We start from the raw sequence: 22,196 nt of genomic DNA, 5'->3' as shown, positions 1-22,196 counted from the left end.
GTTAGACTCTGAGGCCACATTCCTACTGCTAAAAGGATCCAAAGGACATTTCATCAGAAAATTGGGCTATCCATTGAATGCATACCTGCTTACAGTAGTAGCTGTTCTGAGCAGACTATCAGACAGGCTCCACAGTTTGAAAGGGACACCAGAATTGGGTTGCAGAAGGACAAACAGCAGCATTTAAGTGCTGCCATCATGACCAGGATTTAATTCACCCTCCTTTCTCACTCATAATGTCACTTTCACACATTATGAGAATTTTGATTATTGCTAGAAGAAAGATCGTATTGTATATACAATCTGAACATTTTCTTTTCTTTTTTGAAAATATTTTAAGTTATGTGTATGTGATTGGTTGTACATTTGAGTGCAGGTGCCCTCAGAGGCCAAAGGTGTAGGATCCTGTCCCCCTGGAGCTGGAGTTTCAGATGTTGTGAACCACCCTATCTGAGTCTGGGAACTGAACTCAGTCCCCTGGAAGAGAGCAGCAGGTGCTCGTAACCATGGAGCCATCTCTCTGGCTCTGCACGTTGTTTTGTTTATGTAATTTCATACGCACAGGGGGTGTTAACTAATAAACCTTTTCAACAGTTTCATGGCATTTCACACTTGTAAAACAGTTCATTACTATCTCTTTGAGGTCGGCATGGTGGCTCATTCTGTACATTTCAGAACTAAGGAGGCTGAAACAGGATCACTGACATGAGTTTGAGGCCAGTTTGGGTCACATCTCAAGTTCCAAGCCAGCCTTGTCTATATTGTGAGACTGTGTTTCCAAACCAAACCAAACCAAACCAAACCAAACCAAACCAAACCAAACCAAACCAAACCAAACCAAACCAAACCAAACCAACAACATCTTGCAAATAATAGGCGTTGAGTTGCTTTCAAGTTTTTGTTTGCTACTAAGGGCAACACTAAGTAAGCGTCCTGGGAGGCTCTTATGTTTGCAGCTAGTTCCCAGGAGGAGGCTTCACTGAAGGTATACACATCTCAAATGTGAGTAGTTTAACTTTCCTCAAATCCACTTTTTAAAAGAAAAGAGCTCCCCTGCTCTCATCTCCTGACACTGGCCGCGAGACCGTCATTCTCTTTGCTCTGGATGGCTGCCGGCCTTGAGCGCGTTTGATAGGTCCACTGACCGTTTCTGAGCTGCCACATCTCATTTCTTCCCTAGGCCATTTGTCTTTGTTTTACCATCAAGTAGAGGCTTGCTATATATTATACGTTTTCAGAATGCACTGTTTTAGTTTTTTTTCTAGTCTATTTCCAGATGGACAGCAGCTAGCTTTTGTACCTTTGGAGGCATGCTAGAATAACAAGAGTTTAACTCACAAGTGGAAAGCACAATGTATTTTCATGATAGAAACTAACCATGTCAGTTCACACTCCTTCCCAAAGGGAGCCACAAACCTTAGCATGGGCTCCTTTTCTCACACATATTCTTCTGTTCATCACTGTTCTAAAATTTAATTCATAGACTGGGGCTGGTAGTATAGCACACATGAAGGTGCTTCCTGCCACCAAAAACAGTCGGTTGTCTGAGCCACTTGATGAATATATGAATGACTCTATGACAGTGCAAACACACACACATACACACACTATATATATATGTATAAACACATTATATATAATGTGCATATGCAATATATGTTACATATACATACATATACGGGGGGGGGGGTGTGCGTGTGTTTGTGTATGATCACTAAAATCCCTTCTGTTGGTGACAAGTCCATTGAGTTGTTCCTGGTTTTAAACTTTTGTCAATATGCTGCTATGCACACTCTTGTGTGCATAACACCGAGGTCTGGTGAGAAGTGCTCAGGAGCAGAGCACTGGCTGAGCATACAGAAGACCGCTGATATGTGGGTATCTGGGGTCATTACATTATGGGGAATATATGTGCTCCACTCTGACCACCAGTTCACACTCCCAAAGCAGTGCCTGAAAACTCCCACTACTCTATCCAGCTCACACCGGCAGTATCAGTCTCTCTCTCTCTCTCTCTCTCTCTCTCTCTCTCTCTCTCTCAATCTCTCTTTTAAGATTTATTTTGTTTTTAATTATGTGAATATGTTTGCGGATGTAGTACCTGCAGAGAACAGAAGAGGGTGTCAAATTCCCTGGAGCTGGAGTTACAGGTGCTGGTAAGAAGGCTGACATGGGTACAGGGAATCGAACCCAGGTTCTCTAAAGAGCAGTGCATACACATGACCCCTGAGCCACATCTCCAGCCCATCAGTCTTTTCAATCTTGGTCTTTTTGTTGGGTATGTAGAGTTTTGTTTTTACATTGCACTTGATTATGAGTGACAGTGAATGGTTTTTCATTTTAACTCATTTTCAGATATCAAAATGGATGTTTAAGGCCTCTTCCTCTGTATTCTTGTCATCTTAGTTCATCTCTTCTTTTTGTGGGAGCTATTAAATCTCTCATATTCCCTTTATGATAGGCTGAGCACTAAGGTTACTAGGCCATGAAAATCAGCATTTATTTGTTTGTTTTGATGCAGCCTTCTCTGGCTAGGAACTCAATATGTAGACCAGGCTGGTCTCTATTCTAACTCTCTGAGTTCCATGTCCCTCTGAGTGCTGGGATTAAAGGTGTGCACCACCACACCTAGCTGGCAAGCATTTCTGTGGATAACTTCGTTTCTGACCCATCGGCTTTCACTCTACAACATAAGACTGTTTCAACCAAACACCCAGATCTGGAGAGAAGCGCTCACAAGGCTGAAGGAAGGGCTCAGGAGCAGGGCACTGGCTGGGCATATAGAAGGCACTGGGTTCAATCACAAGGACTTTCCCAATACACCTTAGTGTTGAATGATCAGAATGGGCTTCAGTAATTAATCTATGTTCAGAATTTCAATCTCTTAAAACCCCTATCCCCCAACCTTCCTATTTTGTCCAAGGTGCTTACCACTACCTGGCATTTCTCTTTATTTGTTGTCTATAACCACACTAAGGTAACTCCCAGTAAAACTTTTTGTCTGGATTCATCACTGTGGCCCAAGCACTTGGCAAAGAATCATGCCAATAAACAGATGTACAGAGAATGAACCCAGCAAACAGAACAACAACAGAAGCAGGCATCTAAACTGCATATTGCAACTATAAGATAAATCAACAACCTGTTATTTTAAAAATATGAGAGAAACATTTACCTTTGACGACACAACCTTTTAAAGACTGTTTCAACCTGAGAGGAGAGTCACAGCATGGCATTATAAGAATGCCTTTTTTCCTACTTCATCCTGAGGTATTACACTTTCATCAAACTGATTAAACTTTATACGTCGTTTATCTCAATAGCTTTGCTTTCCTTCAAGTTAAACTTGAGATCTGGAAGTTGGTACATTGTTTAAAACAGATAATGTGTCTATTATGAATACGTTTTTCAAAAAGTAATTAAGAACCTGTCTGGAACATCTGCTCTAAATCTGATCAAATGCCGGGCTGTGAATTTATGTCTCTGTCCAGTATTACGATGCAAACAAGGACTTGTTATTGAGATAGAGCGTGGGTGACCACACTTCTGAAGCTCTGCCTCTGGAGTCTCCCATGCCCAGGCCTTAGACGTGGAATAGAGTTTGTGTGTTCTTTTCCCATCTTTGTTGTCTTGTTTTTAAGCTCTGGTTTTAGCTAATCATTTAAATCACTAATATTTGGACACTAGATTACACACTAAATCATTATCATAAAAATCTCAAGACCAACACAGTCAACTAACCTGGTCCCTTGGGGGCTTCCAGAGACTGAACCATCAACCAAAGAGCATGGTGGATCTAGGCTCCCTACACATATGTAGCAGATGTGTAGCTTGGTCTTCATGTGGGTCCCCCAACAACTGGAGCAGCGACTTACCCTGATTCTGTTGCCTGCCTGTGGATCCCATCCCCCTAACTGGGCTGTCTTGTCTGGCCTCAGTGGGAGAGGATGTGCCTAGTCCTGCAGTGGCTTGAGGTGCCATGGTGAGTTGGTACTCAGAGGGGCCTCCCCCTTCTTAGAGGTGAAGGGGAGGGGAGATGAGGGAGGGCTGCAATTGGGATGTAAAGTGAATAAAGAAGTCAGTCAGTCAGTCAGTCAGTCAGTCAGTAAATAAACGGGGAAAAAACCAAGTGGAAGTGATCTCACATGAATGGCTTGCTGAATACTGACTAATCAAGGAATGGGTCCTGCAGTTAGGTAAGGACTAGGATCTTAAGGTGATGATTTAGAGACAGATCTCAAGATGATTTCGAGAATGGTGAAAATGGTTTTCAGAGGGAAGATGCTGTGAGCAGAGAAAACAGAGCATGGCAACGTGAAAAACACAGTTTAAACTCGGGAGCAAACGACAGGGTTTGAAAGGGAGATGAACTTTAAAAACAGTACTATAGAGACTGGCTTAGGATGTTTGTGCCTAAGCAAGAGGAAGTCAAAAGTCAGTATTTTCGGGCCTGTGTGGTTGGGAAAAAGGATGCCAAAGACAAGGAAACTGGGAGGCAGGTTTGGAAGGACCAAGTGTTGCTTATTTTAATCATAAATGTAGCAACTGTATCAGTCAGGTTCTCTAAAGAATCAGAACTGATAGGATGAATATATGCATATTAAAAGGGGATTCATTAGAATGGCTTGCAAAATGTGATCTGGAAAGGCTGAGAGCCTGGAATTTATTCAGTCTCAAGGTTGGATGTCTCAGCAGTCTCAAGGTTGGTGCTGGAGTCCTGGAGAGCTGCTGGTCTTCAGTCTATGCTGGAACCCAGAAACAGGCTCTAATAACAGTGAAGGGATACCGGAGCAAAGCGATAGACAGACTTGCCAGCAAACGTAAGGGCAAATACTCGCAAAGCAAACTTATTCTCTCCCATGTCACTTTATCTAGGCTGCCTCTAGAAAGGTGTTGCATAGATTTAGGGCTGGTCTCTGGCTTCAGATAATCTGATCAAGAAAATCTTTCACAGCTGTGCCCAGTAGCTTGAGTTTGAGTTGATTCCATATATAGGCAAGTTGACAACCAAGACTAGCCATTACACATCTAACACTTGCCAAGTTGCACACAATCATATCTTATACCATGATAAATTTCCAAAGAAAACGATAACCAGGTCATACTTTTGCCTAACATGGTATGACTATTACATGAACAACTGCAAATGCATTATGTGTTTTAGAATAGGTAGCAAAGTCTCTTGAAGAATGTTTAATATTTCAGTCTCTCAAAACTTAAATATGGCAGCCAGGTATAGTGCCAGACCTTTAATTACAGCACTCAGGAAACAGACAGACAGGAAACAAACTCCGTGAAACTCAAAACAACAACAAAACCCTCTTAAATATGATAATACTGATTTGTAACATTTAACCACTGATATTCTCAATTGATGTTACATTATATAATAGAGAAATAGAAGAAAACAAACACAAATATTGTTTTTTTGTTTGTTTTGGTGTTGTGTTGTTTTGTTTTTTGAGACAGGGTTTCTCTGTGTAGCCCTGGCTGTCTTGGAACTCATTTTGTAGACCAGGCTGGCCTCAACCTCAGAAATCCTCCTGCCTCTGCCTCCCAAGTGCTGGGACAAATATTGGTTTAATATATGCATATATGCACAAATGTGTTTTTAACAAAAAAATAAGGACAAATACTCTCATGTCAGTTATAGCTCATTTCTGCTGGCCTTGGCTGGTATTCATATCTCCCTTCCTCTACTGCCTATTCTTTACTTCCTCCACCCTTCGCCTCAGCAGCTCTTGGCTCTTTCTCTGGAGAACAGAGCAACAGCTTCATTCTGGAAGGCTCCCTTTGCCATTCTGAATGGATTGGGTTGTAGTTCCCACTGACTTCAATCACAGGACGTGGCAGCACAAGAGACACCCTAACGGATCTTCAGTAATCCAGACACATCTTCCTTGCTCCAATCACCTGTCCTAACACTCTTACTCCTTTCTTAGCCTGTTGGCTTCCTGAATCAGAAGCTCAGAGGTAGCAGTGGGGGAGGAGGTGTTAGTTTCTAGTGCAATGGAATGTTTGTTTTACCTCAAGGAACAAGTGCTCACCTGTCTGGAACCAAACCCTCTAGACCAGTAGAAGTTGAGGTCACCGGTTCAGGAAACAAACTTTTCCCTAGTAGTCACTAGGAATGATAGCGGGTGGACTCATCCCCATTCCTGTGCCTGGACCTGTGAATCCTAGCTATGAGAGAAACTGTACCATATATCACATACTGATTCAAAACACAGACAAGCTTTGGGAGAACCACGCTCCAGCCTGCCAGGTTGCTGCCACCTAATTGCCCCTGTAAATGGGTCTTTAAAAGGTCATTGTGCCACTCTACTAAGGCAACTCTTTTAGGGTGGTAGGGAACATGGTAAGACCAGGGGATTCCATGAGTCTCTTGCTGTGCAGTGAGTTTGCTTGGTCAGAAGTGATGCTATGTGGAATGCAAGGATAGTGAATAAAGCATTCTCTAAGTCCATGGATGGTAGTCTTGGCAGGAAAAGCAAATCCATAACTAGAATAAAGTTCTATTCCAGGAAGGACTAAACATTGCCCTTCCCACAAAAGAAGTTGTTCAATGCAGTAACCCTGCCAGTATATTGCAGGCTGGTCATTTTGGAGAATGGTGACATGGGGGCTCTGTGTTGGTCTCCAATGTCAGGTACCAGTAGGTCTCTTGTGAACCTTCTGTCCAATTGAATTTGTAAAATAAAGGCTAGAGCCAGTGATTGAGCAGTAGAAGGGGAGGTGGAGAAAAAAGCTTGGGGGGCGGGGGGAGTCGGAAGAGGAGGAGTCAGAAGAGGAAGTTGCCGGGAGAGAGGCAACATAGGGATGGAGAGCCGGAGGAGCCGTTGGAGCTGTTGGTGGAAGGACAAAAAGGAGGGGAAGAATGTGGCTTAGAAAACTGCAGGTTTTAAGGGATCTCATAGCTGGGGAATAGAGTAGTGCAATGGTAAATCTGCCCAATGTAGGCTTGCAGTTTATAATCATAAATATTGAGTTCTGTTTTCCTTGACTGGACTTGTTTGAGTTGAAGATTTACCACAACAAATTGGCACCCAACTTATTACTTAGGACTCAACTAACCTGAGATAAAAGTTCATTGCACCCTAATCTCTGAATACGGCTCGGCAGCCTTCTAGGCTGCACCACCAGTGTGTATTGAAAGCTGAGTGGGTCTGAGGGCCTACAAAGAAGTTACAAAGTTTCACTGCCCTGTAAAAACTACAAGGAGAGACTGGTGATCCTAGAATACAACTGCCTGCAAGATAGTTTTCAGGCAGAAACAGTGAACTGAGGGCTCCGGACCAGATAATTCTTTGATATAAAAAAGACACACTTGCAGAATAGTCGACTGATTATATCTGCCAAGACAGAGTAATCATCCCTTAGTAATTCTGCATCACTAAGGTCTGTCAGATGATTCTGGGCCAGAAGGCTGAAGATTTGATGCTCCAATGTTCTGTAGTATAGAGACTGTCCAGGTGTTCAGCGGTTTCTATAAATTGGCTAAGTTTTAGAAGCTATGCTTAGTGCTTCCCATAATGTCAGTTAACCCAGTCATTCTGGATTTCTGACAGGGTTGAAAACCTATAGTCTCATAGCCAATCCTGGCTATTTACTTTGAGAGAAAAGTTCTGAGTGGATGGTTTTCAGCTGACATTCATTCTGAAGACAGGACATAAGCCAGGTTCAGAACTAAGTCTTTTAGTTGAGAGAGATGGCAGAGGTTCTATTTAGTTAACAAAAATGATGGACTGGGTATTAGGTCTATCTTGTACTTTAACAATTACAACATGGTAATACAGTTTGTGTTCAATTTATATCTGAGAGAAAAGAGTTTTTTAATTGGACAGAAAGGGGGAAGTGTTGTGGATAGCCCCAGCCTTTTGTTTTCATGGTATTTCCACTCCTGGGAGGGGCTGCAGAGGAGGAGTGAATCTTGTGAACCTTCTGTCCAATTGAATTTGTAAAATAAAGGCTGGAGCCAGTGATTGGGCAGTAGAAGGGGAGGTGGAGAAAAAGGCTTAGGGGAGGAGTCGGAAGAGAAAGAGTCATAAGAGGAAGTTGCTGGGAGAGAGGCAATGTAGGGACGGAGAGCTGGAGGAGCCGTTGGAGCCATTGGTGGTCTCTTGGATCATATGGTCTAAGTAGTGGAGCAGTCTGTACAACAGCCTGGGACTGCTGAAGAGCCTTCTCCTGTTCCAGGCACCACACATGGCTAGCAGCTTTCTGAGGCACTTGGTATGTGCTTCCTCTAGAATCCAAAGAGGCCCTCTAAACGTTGTGCTTCTTTCTTGGTGGTGGGAGGGGCCAAGTGCAACAACTTATCTTTCACCTTAGAAGCAACACCTCTGCATACTCCACAGCTCTGGCCTTCTAGAAATTTGACAGAGGTGGAAGCCCCTGAATTTTGGTTGGGTTTCTTTCCCATCCTCGAATGCACATATGCATAAGTCTAAAGTGTTTGCTACCTCCTGTTCACTTGGTCCAACCAGCATAATGTCATCAATTATGTAGTAGACCAGTGTATACTTTTGTGGAAGAGGCAAACAATCAAGATCTCTCTAAACTAAGCTAGGACACAGAGATGGAGAATTAATACATCCGTGAGGTACAATGGTACAGGTACTGCTGGCCTTGCCAACTGAAAGCAAAATTGCTTCTAGTGGTCTTTATGGACACGTACTAAGAAAGAAGGCATTTGATAGATCAATAGCTGCATACCAGGGAGTGGAATGTGGTGGTTTGTCTAAGAAATGTCCCCTGCAATCTCAGACATTTGAACACTTGGTCCCCAGATGGAGGAGCTGTTTGGGGAAGGAATTACATCACTGGACTCCAGCTTTAGATTAAAGGCCCGCATCATTTCCATTCCACTTCCTCTGCTTCTTGCCTGTGGTCCAAGAAGTGAGTTCTCAGCTTTCTGTTCTTGCCTGCCACTTGGCACCATGCCTCCGTCATGATGAATTCCTATCTGTTTGAAACCATAAGCCCCAAAAGGTTGTCATGGTATTCTATCATAGCAGAGAATAGTAACTAATACAACCACCAAATGGTTACATGTCATAGCGCTCTAGAGCAGAACCTAGCTTATCTTTAACCATTAGTTGACTTAAGAAATAAAAACTTCATACGTACTTTTTGTTTTGCTGGAGGGTTGGGATTGAACCTAGGGCCTTGCACATACTAGGCAAGTCTTCTGCTGACGGTCTGCGTCCCCAGCCCTTGATTTTTGAGAAAATGCCTATGAACTTCAAACTGCCCTTCAACTTTGTGTGTAGCCTAAGCAGGCCTAACACTCACAACTGTCTTCCATCTTCCTCCTAGGCACTGAAATTACAGGCATGTGACCAAATACCTGGCTTACCGATACACTTTGAAACCCCAAATTAAGATTGATATTACAGTGATAAATCAACCTGTTAAAAATAATTGGGCAATAGCTCTCATTTAACCAGTAAATAAAAATTAAAAGTAAACATGAAATTTTAGTTTAGCTGTGACAAGCTAAGGGATTTGGCTCTGTGAGCTCCACAGCACATCAAAAGCTCAGCAGTTAAGAGCCCTGAGATGAACTGAAAACAAGTGCGGCTTCATGGGAAGAACCATCTAATAAAGGGATTTATCTAAATAAAAGCTCTGTGACACATAGCTATAAGGCTAGGGTGAAAATGGAAGTGAAATAAACTTTAACCTTAAAACTAAATCATGCCCTCATGGCATATGATGCTGTCATACCCCATAATAATTGCTCAATTAACAAAATTGCTTATTTAATATTTTTTCTATGATGATGACAGAAAGGATTATAGCTTTCAAAGCATCTATAATTCAGGAACTGGTATTTAATTTAAAAGTTGCAATACAAGCGATGGAGAAATGAGTGGTTCAGAGCACTCAATGCTCTTCCAGAGAACCTGGATTCAATTCACAGTGGCTCACTACCTCTATCTGTAACTCCAGTTCTAGTGACCAGTACCTTCTTCTGGTCCCTGTAGGCATCAGGCCTTCAGTGTGGTACACATGCATATATGCAGGCAAAACGCTCATACACATAAAAATAAATACATCTCAAAAAATTGCAAGGGGCCTGGAGAGATGCCTCAATGGTTAAGAGCACTCACTAACTGCTCTTCCAAAGGTCCTGAGTGCAATTCCCAGCAACCACATGGTGGCTCACAACCATCTGTAATGGGATCTGATGCCCTCTTCTGGTCTGTCTGAAGGTAGTGACAATGTACTCACATACATTAAATAAATAAATAAATAAATAAATAAATAAATAAATCTTTTTTAAAAATGGCGAAACAGTAGGACAAAGACACTCAAGGCATTCAGGAATAGGCTCAGACATCTGCAGAGGTCAGTGGTACATTCCTAGTCAACCTGAAGCCCTTAGTAGAGGGAAAGCCCCCTTACCAGATAAAGCTGATAGCTTTAAATGAAAAAGTTAGTAATCATAAAGCTGCATGTATGTGCCATTAATGACATCGTCTTGATTTGAATGTGCAGATGCACACTCAGTTACCAGTCTTTTTGTATAGAGCGAATGCCCTGTATTCAATATTCATCACCTACTGAGTGTGGGCCTTCTTCCTGCATAAGCCCTATATGATCTAGTATGTATGATTTTGACTTATGGTTTGTGTAATGGAGAACTAAAAGCATTTGTACAAGAATATGAATACAGCACAACCTGGTCATTATGAAAAAGATCTCATGTCAGACAATAAATTAAACTCAATGCTTCTTTAATGGAGACAATGCAATGCAGTTAGTGATGTAGTCCATTTGTAGTCTTGTCTGAGCCCCTTTTTCTTTTGACCAGGCAGCTGGTTCATGGTCTTTGACAGGGACAACTTGGGGCTTTGATGACTTCTCTCTTCATCATTTATAATTATCAAGCCTTGTTAAATTTGACAGCAAACTTCAAATAGCTCGTTTATACTGAAACATCTCAAAGCACTCAACTTAATTTTTATGGAATTCTCTTTATAGTCATTAATTTAGATGTTTACTGATTTTACCATTACTCTAACTTTGCAGCTACTAAAAACAAGCTTGTGAACAAACACAATCAACTTGCAGCTTAAGTGTGTACCCAACTGCACAGCTAGGGGAGGAGGGGATGTGTGTCTCCTCAGGATCAGCCACCGAGGCCTGGTGATCCCCGCCTCAGGGTCCATGCATACATCTAGAGGACCTCGGGTTGAAGCAATGCATCAGTTCAGGAGGAGCTGGTTGGGAATTCTGTTGTTATTTTCTGACATTATTACTTAATGGTAGACAGAGCCTGGGTCAATATCTAAACCAGTTAATTTGGGCAACTCATCCCGTTTCTTAGTGTGACTACAACTATTTCCCAAGTGCCTATTTCGTAAGAGTGTATGTGTGTAAGACATTTGCCTGTCATATCTCATACCTAGAGAATAGGCACCAAGCGTGGTGGTGCACTCCTTTAATCCCAGCACTCTGGAGGCAGGGGCTGGCAGGTCTCTGTGAGTTTGAGGTCAGACTGGTCTACAGAGTGAATTCCAGGCAGCCAGAACCACACAGCGAGACAAACAATGTAGCAAATGAAAAAATTGTCTTTTATGGCTGGAGGTGTAGGTAAGAGCACATGCTTAGCACGCCTGAGGCTAGGGGTTCCCTTTTCAGCATTTGGAAAAGAAATCAGAAAAAGGTCCTTTGTCCGGACAGCTGGTAAACGGGGTGGGTTTCCTTGCCACACACTTGTCTTGTTTGTGCACACACGTATTTGCAGGGTTCAAGCTGGAAACTGGAGGGAAACCATGGCTAACTTCTTGCCTGATCTGTGATTTGGCGAATGTGCTGTGACACCCAAATGTCTTATGCATCATAAAAAGCAACAGCGTGAATAACTGCGATTCTGTCTTTTACTGACCTGAACCAAATCCAGAAGTGTTTCTGCTCCCTTGAAGCTTTACAGCAATGGAGGTAAAAAGAGGTAATCAATCATTACTCTTTAGACACAAACGCAACCAAAGTTGTCTGTGGTCTCTGAACACACAATGGGGAAATCACAGACCGACTTTGATCTGATGCAGGGTCAATCAGATTACTCAAGTACTTATGTTAGAACAGCATACAGTTGGTAAGGAAATTGGAATAAAGAACAGTTAAGCGACAGAGGGGAGACAAATGTGATGAGAGAGAGACAGAGAGAGACAAAGAGAATGAGTGTGAATTAGAACATGAATATGGGGATAGGGATAAATTTAGAAAGCATGAAGCCCTGGGTTTGATATTTATTTATTTATTTATTTATTTATAGACAAGGTATCTCTGTACAGCCCTGGCTGTCCTGGACTTGCTTTGTAGACCAGGGTGGTCTTAAATCCATCAAGGTCCTCCTGCTTCTGCCTCCCAAATGCTGGGACAAAAGGCTTGCACTGCCATGCCCAGCCTTAGTTCTTTTTTTTTCCAGCCTTAGTTCTTTTTTTTTTTTTAAAGGAGAGAGAAAGACACACACACACACACACACACACACACACAGAGAGAGAGAGAGAGAGAGAGAGAGAGAGAGAGAGAGAGAGAGAGAGAGAGACTAGTTCTCAACTGCTCATAACCAGAAGTGGGTTCATTACTACAAATGTTAACTAAGCCAATGCCATCCAACAACTCCCCAGCTTGCCCTAACATGAAACTTAAAAGAATAGTAGTTTAAAAAAACCACCAAGAAGCTGTTTTATAGTTCCAACAAAAAGCACAATGGAACAACGTAGTGAACACAATGGCAGATCAGTGGGCATCAGCAGTGACTAGAACCTCTCAGTGTTAAACATATCTTAGGCTAAACTCCATGTGTTGGTGAGCACGCCTTTAATCCCAGCAGTTGGAAGGCAGAGACAAGTGGATCTCTGAGTTTGAGACCAGCCTGGTCTACAGAGTGAGTTCCAGGATAGCCAGAGTCTTTAATGTCTCAGTGGTCCCTCTTGCCCTGCCACCATCACATCTAACTATCCACCTGTTTCATACTTCAACTATAATTAAAAATAATTAAACACATTAGATCAAATCAAGGAAAACAAATACTATTGAATACTTCCAAATGAATGCATATACTGGCTCTGTGGAGTTCGCAAACCTTTGCCTTTCTGCATTTAAAGTTAACTCTCTTAGCCCTGTGCCCCAGCAATGGCCATCTGTAGAATTAGGTATGTCATCTACATTCAAGGCAACATTATTCCTAGTAAAGATGACTTTCCAGGTTATTCAGTTTGCATTTGGACTCATATAAAGAAACCCTAGCTTTGAGGGACTCTTATGATAATTAATACCCTTTCTGAGATCCTGGAAGCTAAGTTTATGGAGCTGTAAGAGACTTCATGTGTTGAGGGACATGGATTTTTAAACCTAGTGACTTCTGTACCCACCTAGTTGAGCCTCTTTTAAAATATTACTCAGATGGTACAAGCTGCTTGTATGGACCTCTGTGAAGGTCACTTCCACCAATCAGGAACACCGACATAGCCCTGTTGATAAGCTGTGGTCACTGTATGACTGTCTTCTGAACAAAGAAGCTTCTGGTAGTTTCCTAAATCTCACTGGTTAGATGAGCCCACACCCATCCTGCATTTACACAGTGACAAAGGGGTAAGGACATCCCAGAGACTAAATCTCCTACAATCTGAACCCAAGACCCTCCTTTAACCTTTACCCCTAATGAATCCTACCTGCCATGCACAGCTAGTTATACCTGTTTATATAGATGAGGTCTCACTCTGAACCCTGGATGATCTGGAACTTGCTACTTAGCTCTGGCTGGCTCAGGCTGCTTTGACCCTTCTGCCTCTGCCTTTCAAGTGCTGAGATTACAAGAATGCACCACCATACCCAGTTCTTACAACAAGCACAGCTTTTTCTCAGCTCCCTCATGTTGTTCTGGTAATCCCCTCTGAGCATACAGAGCCATGTCTTAGCGGCCTACTGAAGTACAGCTATGGGCACCTTTTGACTGGGAAGAGACATCACTAGAGAAGATGAACCCCCAAGGCTAACAGAGAATGCAAGGTTGCTGGGAATAGAATGCAAGTCAGTGGAGAAATATAACAACAGGATGTTAAAATTAAAAACGTCCGGATAGAAGGTGTCCTGGAGAGTGGTTTGCTCGATAGGGAAATGCTGAACTAGCATGGAAAAGGCTTCTTTCGTTCTGCAGTAATAGCTTTGAAGTGAAACCAGGAGTCTCGCATAAGGATCGAAGGACACAAAGGTAAGAGGCAGACAATTCAGTCACCTATATCTTGGGAGAGGAGGAAGAAACTAATGAAAGGAATAAAAAAATAAAGACATTTGCCTGTGTTTGCAGAGTGCATACACTAGCTACAAGTCAACTCCAGCTCCCTTCTCATCCTGATTATCATAATCAATCTGTCCCAGTACAACTTGCAAGCTAGTCACATAGATTGTTTAAAGTTGCCTCTCAGGTTTCTTTAACCTTAGGCCTCTCAGCGAGCTACTAGAACGGCCTCCTTCTTTTCTACAAAGTTGCCAGTTACTTTCAGAGTCAACTCCATTATTTCCAAGTCCTGACAGTTAAGCCTTAAGTGGTTCTCAACCCTCCTAGCGCTGTGACCCTTTAATACAGTTCCTCATGTTTCGGTGACCCCCAATCATAAAATTATTTCTGCTGCTACTTCAAAATTGTGATTTTGCTACTGTTATTAATCATAATGTAAATATAAGATATGCAGATGGTTTTAGGTGACTCTGTTAGGAGCCTCGGTTAGCAGCGACAACATTCGCCATTACAAGATGGCTCGGACATCCTGTGCTCCCACAAGTAAACAACTAACTGCTCAGGTGCAAAAGGCAAAAGCGTGCCAAGCCACTGCCCATCCCGGGGCGTATTAAGGGGTAATGAGTGAACAGCCAATCAGAAGTGAACACACCACTCTAGGGTACATATAGCAGTGCCTTTCCCGGGCTTGGGGTCTTCCGCTTCTGCTGATACGAGAATAAAGCCTCGCTGTGGTAACTACCCGAACACTGCCTCACGTGTCTCTTTCGCAGGCGAAGGGGACTCGGAAGGGGCCCGGAATATGACTCCTAAGAAACGGTCATTCCACCCCCAAAGGGTGGTGTCCCACAGGTCAAGAATCACGGAGAAGGCTAAGCTCTATGTTGTATTTACAAAATGCTAGGCTTGGAGAAACTGCAAAAGTTTTAGTTTCAAGTCTGTGAACTCTTAGATTAAAGCACCCTTGTAAAAGCAAAACAGAGAAAGGCTAGCCAATAGAGAAACAGAGCAATGAACACACAGGCAGAGAGAGACTGGAAAGAAATCACACACAGAGCAAACAGCCCTACTTCCGATTTTCTATTAGTGACACCAAGGGCCTTGAGGCCCAACTGGGTTTCTGGTCTCTGACATTGACACAAAGCTACATTACTGCTAACAAAACACTCTGGTTGCTTAAACTACTTTTATATAACTTGTTAGGAAATTAACCTTAAGAGCAAAACAAAGAGAAAGAAATGCAAAATATAGTGTCTGTGTGTTTGAGTGTGTGTGTGTGTGTTAGTCTCCAAAATTTTGTTAATGCCGCCTTAAAAAGGAGAGAACTCAAATTATAGCTATTTTCTTTTGGCATTATAAACTCCCATTCACTATTTTATTTTCAGAAGACCTAACAGTGCCTTATACACATTTAACAAATGTTTATTGATTGGACATACAATTCAAAATGAAACTCACTTGATCAAAATAGTACATCTAATTGTGGGGTTTTGAATAGCGTTTCATTTCAAATTAAGATGTTCTTTATAATCCTCATTACCATAATTCTGTCTAAAAGCACACACACACACACACACACACACACACACACACACACAAAGAAATGCTGTTTTCCATTTTTTTTTTAAATAGAAGACTGAAAACCCGGGTGGTACAGCTTATTCAGAGCCTGTGTTAATTCTTAGGGGTATGAAGCCTGCTTAGCAGAGTGGTCATTAAGACTGTTCACAGATGGTGCCAGGTCTCTTCCTTCTCACACATTAGGTAAAGAAGCATTTCCCTACTTAGGTGTATCTATGAGTTGTATGGCCACTTCCAGTGGAAGCCTTGAAGAGCCACCGTGCTGTTATTATCCAGCACACCCTTTCCTCTCTCGTTCCAACTGGGGAAGAATGCACTGAGATGCAGTCTCTATCAGCCTGGGGGACAAATGACCACCTGAAACAGAGCTCTCATGCTGGCCCTCATCAGACATACAGTATGACAAAAATAAACCTTTGCTGACTTATGCCACTAGGATGTGAGGATCTTCTGTGACCACAGCCTAACCTGTTTGATACTCAGCAAATGTCACAACCAGGGTGAAGAGAATTAATAGCATTGGCCCTTAGTTTTTCAGAATGGTAACATTTCATATTCCTGTGCCCCCATCCCAAATTACCTATGCGTAGGAGTACTGCACTTCCACATATCAGCTCCAGATACATTTTCAAACCAGTCCCTCACTCTCTCAGCCCTCACCGCCTGACTTCTGAAACCCAGGATCCAAGTATATCTGGAGAAGATGTGAGTCTTACAAGCCAAACTCTTGTGGCCTGTCCTCGTTTGCATCCTAAAGGCTGTCTTAGTACCAGTACCCAGTAAATTCTCAGCATTTATTCCAGGAATGAACTGTTTGCTATAACCACAGAAGTCTTATAAACTAGAATACAGATCCGAAAGGCTCATAAACTTGCTGGAAACATTAACTTAAACATTAATAAGTGCAATTATACTATTTTTTTGTTCCAGATCTCTCTCTCCTTTTTATTGTTGTTTTGAGACAGGGTCTCAAATCCCACTATGTAGCCTTGTATGGCCTGGAACTTGCTATATAGGCCAGGCTGGCCTCTAACTCATAGAAATCTGGGTACCTGTCCCCAGAATGCGAGGATTAAAGGCTTGGGCCACCACACCTAGCCCTTTTGCTCCTTCTACTGTGTGGCATGTTTTCTGAGATCATTCATAGTTGCAAATATAGGGTTTTACAATAAATTAATAGTACAGATGTTTGTGATAAGATAGCATGCAAATCCCTTATTTATATTCACTAATAATTGAAAGTAATTCCCCAAGGATTCTTACTTGCCTACACCTAGTTCTAATTCTCAAACAGTAACTGTTCTGAAGCATGAATGAAAGTCCTATAGTCCTCGAGTCCAAGAGGCAACTTGCTGAAGACCTGTGGAGTACGAGAGCAGCCTTTCCCTTTGATGTGAACGGTGTTCAAACCCTCACTTCTGGATTAACTTTGTTTTGGTCCTTACCAGATTCACTAACTTCAAACATTTTGCTCTCCAGTTCTGATCGGGTCTCGACCGGTTAGAAAATACCCATGAAGAGCTGTTTATTAAATTTGGAATAAGTCACAACATGCATTCTTCCAGCAATCAATTTTACAGCACTATGGTCAAAACTTTCAAGAAACTCTAGGTTAAAAAAAAAAAAAAGAAAAAGCATCTATCTAATCCAGATATTACGAGTTCATCTGAGCTTAGAATCTTTTTCCATCTCCCCTTGTCCTTGAGCTGGGACAAAGAGGACCTTGTGCAGAGCAGACAAGTAAGTTCTCTGCCACTGAGCATGGCTTGGGAAATACTAGTTCAGCTCATCACAACCATGGATTCACAGAACATATCCTTCTAACTTCAACATGTCTTATGTTAAAAACACTTTTTGGGTCTGTGTGTGTGTGTGTGAAGGGGGGGGCAAAATTTACGATTTTCTGCTGGGATCTTTTAAAAATGTCAGCTGGTACACCCTCTCTCTTCCTTTTCTTAGGGCCCATAAAAAAAAACTGCTTCTTTCAGGCCTCATTACTAGAAAATGCCTTCTTATGCAGAAGAACTGACTTTTTTTTTTTTTAAACGGTGGAATTATAAATATATTGTAGCTTACTGTGTTCCTTTCCTTGCTCTAAGGAAGTTCAAAACCCAAACGAAGACTCATGTGTAGCACAGGGCCTGATAGCATGTACTTTCTACTCCTTCCCAGCCTGGCTTTCTCCTCGACCTCAATATTCTTATCTAGTTTGCTTAACTACATTGTACACAAAATTGCCTCAAGTATCTGGATATACATACTCGGTGAGTATATACGTTCATTTTTTTCTTACAATTTTGTATCTATTTCTCTTTCCTTGTCACAAAAATATTAGTGTACTTGCCTTTACCTAAAAGTGTTTGACATAAATCCCCATACAGAACATAAACATTCATTACAAGTAGTCAAACCTGTAAATGCTGAAAGTCAGAGGAAAAAAAAAGATGTGAGTCCCCTCCCTCCTTAACAGCGATCAATAATAAAAAGTCTTATTAAACTGTTTATTAACAGGAAGATTTATTAAACTGCTTCCTAACAGAAAGGAGAATTAACATTTATTGTGCATCTGTAAAACTGCCAGGCACATGGTATAGCAGTTCCATTTTCAAAACAAAGTTGGAGGGCATCTGTCAGCGCATAATCCCTGACCCAGACAGAAGAATGGCGGTGGAAGGGGCGTGGGGATACACTCTGTGTATCCCTTTTAGTAAAAGTCTCAAAACTCAGATGAGATAATCATAATGGCAACAATATATATTCTCTGACAGCCAAGTTCTCCCAGCAGCTTCTAACTGCGGAACACGCACTGAAGCAACTGTCTAAATGCCAAAGTTGTGATCAATCAAAACCAAACACAGGAAACTACAACCTTATTCTCCACATTTGAGGATAAGGCCATTGCTTAAAAACTTTAACAAGGTGTGTATGTTGTAGGGGATCAGAAACAGTTTCTAGCGTGTTTTATCCTTGGGAACTCTGGAGAGCAGCACTCGCTCCACCCGCCGGGCCATCAGTGCCGCGTGGAGAACTTTGAGCAACTCCAGGGCGGCAGGGCTGGGTTCCGGGGATGGGGGCGGGGGCTAAGGGGAAAACCGGGTTCGAGTCCTGGTTGCAGCTCGAGAGCCCCCAGCCCGGGCCGACTCCTATGCTGGGCAGGTCACCCTTGCCAACAAGTCCTCGGACCCCGAAGGGTCGTCTGGGTGTAGGGTGCTGGGCTTAGCCCACCGCGCCGAGGAGGAAGTCGCACTTACCGCGGGGGGTCAGGAGGGAGGCCCGGGGTCACCGCGGCGCGGGGCGGCGGGCGGGGAGGTTGCGCGGGGCGCGGGCGGGCGCGCTCAGAGGAGGGATGCTCGGCCCCGCGCGCGCCCCCAGCCCCTTCCCCACAGCGTCGCCCCGCGCAGCGGCCCTCCTGGGCCGAGCCACTCCTCTCCGTCAGGCGACGCCAGGCCAGGAGTCAAACTTGTCCCGCAGCCCCTGAGGGGGCGGGCGGGCACGCGCGCGACAGTGAGTGGGGGTCGGCCACACGCTCGCCGGTTAGTCCCGGCGCGGCCGCCCCGCCCCACGACAGCAGACCCCGCCCACCACCGAGTCCCGCCCGCTCCGCCCAGGGTGCTAAGCTCCGCCCTCTCGCAGCAGGGCCCAAAGACCGAGAATTCCTTTTTCCTGAAGGGTATAGGTCCGGGCCGGGAGAACCAGGGCACCCCGTACATCCTCTTACTGGGCGGAGCTCTGGCGAGGAGGGCCGGGGAGAGCATACTCTATGGAGCTCAGAATGTGCCAGCCCCTAGAAACTGGGAGCAGGGGAATTCCTGGGGATGGGAAGTGAGGGAGAGTTCCCTCTGCAGGACCGGAAGGCGACCAGAGGGAGATGGCCTCTATGTCTCAGCTTACGAGGAAATCAGCAAAAGTCTGCCACAGAGCCTGAAACCTTTCTTCTTGCAGAAGTCTGATAAGTGTGCTGAGTAGTGGATTTGTGCCATCGAAGTTATGATGTGCAGACCCTGTGGTTGTTTTACAATGGTGGGATATAATTTACTCCTGTATACAACTCGTAACTGCTCTATACTCAGTGCTGAGAAAAGCGATAATCTATCCGATGCCTGTATGCCAAGCACTAATCTGCGACACTTTGTTGCCTCATTGTTAGTAAGAAACAACTATGACCCCTGGGTAGAAGGGAGGAAGGAGGAAGGGTTCCGGTTCTTTCTTCCATCAGTCATATGTGGATGAGGTGCCTAGCTGTACTTGGTTCTTAAAGTAATTCATGTATTCAGTGTGTGTGTGTGTGTGTGTGTGTGTGTGTGTGTGTGTGTATACTTGGTGCTTGGACTCTGACATGGCTGTCCCTCTTCCGTGGGGCTTAACTGTGGTTATTTCCCCCGAAATAGCATTTGCCCACAAGGTCTTCAATATGTCTTCATAATAAAAACCCAATGGGAAGCAGTTGTCCTAAAGACTAATACTGAAATAATATAACCTAATTGTGTATGAGCTTGGTGTGGTTGGGAGATCTATTTAAGGATGTTTTGTGAACTGAGAAAATGGTTAGAAAAAGCAACAGTGTAATACTATGAAGCACTGACAATTCCAAGAGAAAAGGATAGAATCACTTAATGCTTTTACAAGCAGGAAATAGATACATCAAGAAACCTCGGATTACAAAGCACAAGATGGTTTTTATCAGAAGCAGTGGAGAAGTCACTCCCCATGCAGTGACACCTAAACACAAAACCCCAGCAGCATTGTCTTTAATTACAGAATGCAGTGTATAAACCCACAGCCTGCATTTGGGGAATTGGAACTACTTTGAGGCTTGGTTTGTGTTTTCAGTGTTAGTGTTTGTGCACTTTAACAGCGAATCAGATACAACAAAAGAAAGTGGACCCCAATTTAAAACATGTACCCACATATACCGTTTCTTTTCCCTTCTACTAACTAAACCTGCCACTTGTTCTATGCTGGAGTCGTTTTCATTAGATTTACTAGCTGATTCTGATCTTCTAATTATTTGTCCATCACTCCAGCAAAAGCCTTCAAAATATCTTTTGCAGTTATGATCACTAACACTAGCCTGGGCTACTCTCACTTGCTCTTTTAGCTGTCCCCGACAGCAGACTATATTCTCTGTGTATTAACACACCAAGGGTCCCTTATGTGGCATGCTGTTAGCCCTTCACACAGCTGGCTCCTTCTTCCTTGTCACCTATGGAAACCTTCAGTCCTTGCCCACTGCCTCACTTTTCAGCACTAAGTACTCAGCACTTGCCATCTCTGGTCTCCTACCCTCATTTGAATGTAAGCCCTGTGAGAGAGAACATTGCTTATTTAGATCCCTGCTACAGCTTGCTGTCTGTTATTTACTATGTCCATCACAGAGAAGGCCGGTAACAAGGATGTTTTAAGCTGATGAATAATTCCACATTGGAGAGATAGCTTATATCCCTTTTTGTAACTGTTGGAGAATTTCATATGATTTATCATTTCCAGCTGTATGACTTAGTCTGAAACATAGCCCAGTTTTACTGTTTATTTCTTAAAATTGAAAAGGCTGGTTTTGACCTCCTACTCTAGCAATACAGAGCAACAGTGTTTGAAGAAGCAGTCACAGTTACATTCCTATGACAAGATCTTTTGACCTGCCCATGTAATAAGACTGTCGGATCTGACTTGGTTGCCATACTTTTCTTCTCATAATGACCCGGAAGAACAATGCAGAGTTAAAACTGTGTAGTGCAGTGACTATGAGCAGGAGGAACAGTGGAAAGAAGATCATTCCACAGAATCAAAAAGTGGTGATAGATCAGTAAAAGCCAAGAGATTTGTCCCTGAAACGAAACCATATAACAGCGATTAAAAGTGGAATAGTTGAACCTAGAATCTTATTGCTGGTAACTGACAGATGATGTTAATACAGTATCCTTTGTAAGTTCTCAAAAATTTTTGAATCGATAATTATAAAATTGAGGTTAATTGTTGATGCTCTAAAAACAATACTCCAAAGGAAAACCTCAAAAGCAATCTCAGAGATGGAGAGGGTTTTTTTTTTTTTTTCCTAGTCAAAGCAGTCCCATGGAGATACAGAGATGTTATGACACACATTCTACTGAGGTCTCAAACCTGGGAGGAAGAAATGCGACAGCTGGGCCAGCAAGATGACTCAGGAAGTAAGGGGTGCTTTGTGTGCCAGCCTTATGGTCCAAGTTTGTTCTTCAGAGCCCATGGTAAAGGAGAGGACTGACTACTTCACACTCGCTGACTGCCGCAAGTGCAGTGCAGCACACATGGCCACACAAACAAGTAGTTAGTTAATTAATTAAAAAGCTGGGTGTGATGGCACACACCTGTGACCCCAGAGGTCAGA

The 22,196-nt window shown here is 43.1% G+C and overlaps 1 protein-coding gene across 2 annotated transcripts in view; it reads right to left on the bottom strand.

Moving 5' to 3' along the window:
* Klhl5 (kelch like family member 5) overlaps positions 1 to 22,196 on the bottom strand; it is a 63,530-nt gene extending 41,334 nt beyond the window's left edge. For both annotated transcript variants that reach the window (XM_076938538.1, XM_034508941.2), the window contains exon 1: positions 19,087 to 22,196. The gene's annotated coding sequence lies outside the window, so the exon portion shown is untranslated. The remainder of the gene's footprint in view (positions 1 to 19,086) is intronic.

Source organism: Arvicanthis niloticus, chromosome 7 (assembly GCF_011762505.2).
Source record: "Arvicanthis niloticus isolate mArvNil1 chromosome 7, mArvNil1.pat.X, whole genome shotgun sequence".
Lineage (NCBI taxonomy): Eukaryota > Metazoa > Chordata > Mammalia > Rodentia > Muridae > Arvicanthis > Arvicanthis niloticus.
Note: the sequence above shows the minus strand (reverse complement) of the source record. Positions and strands in the feature narration are given on the sequence as shown.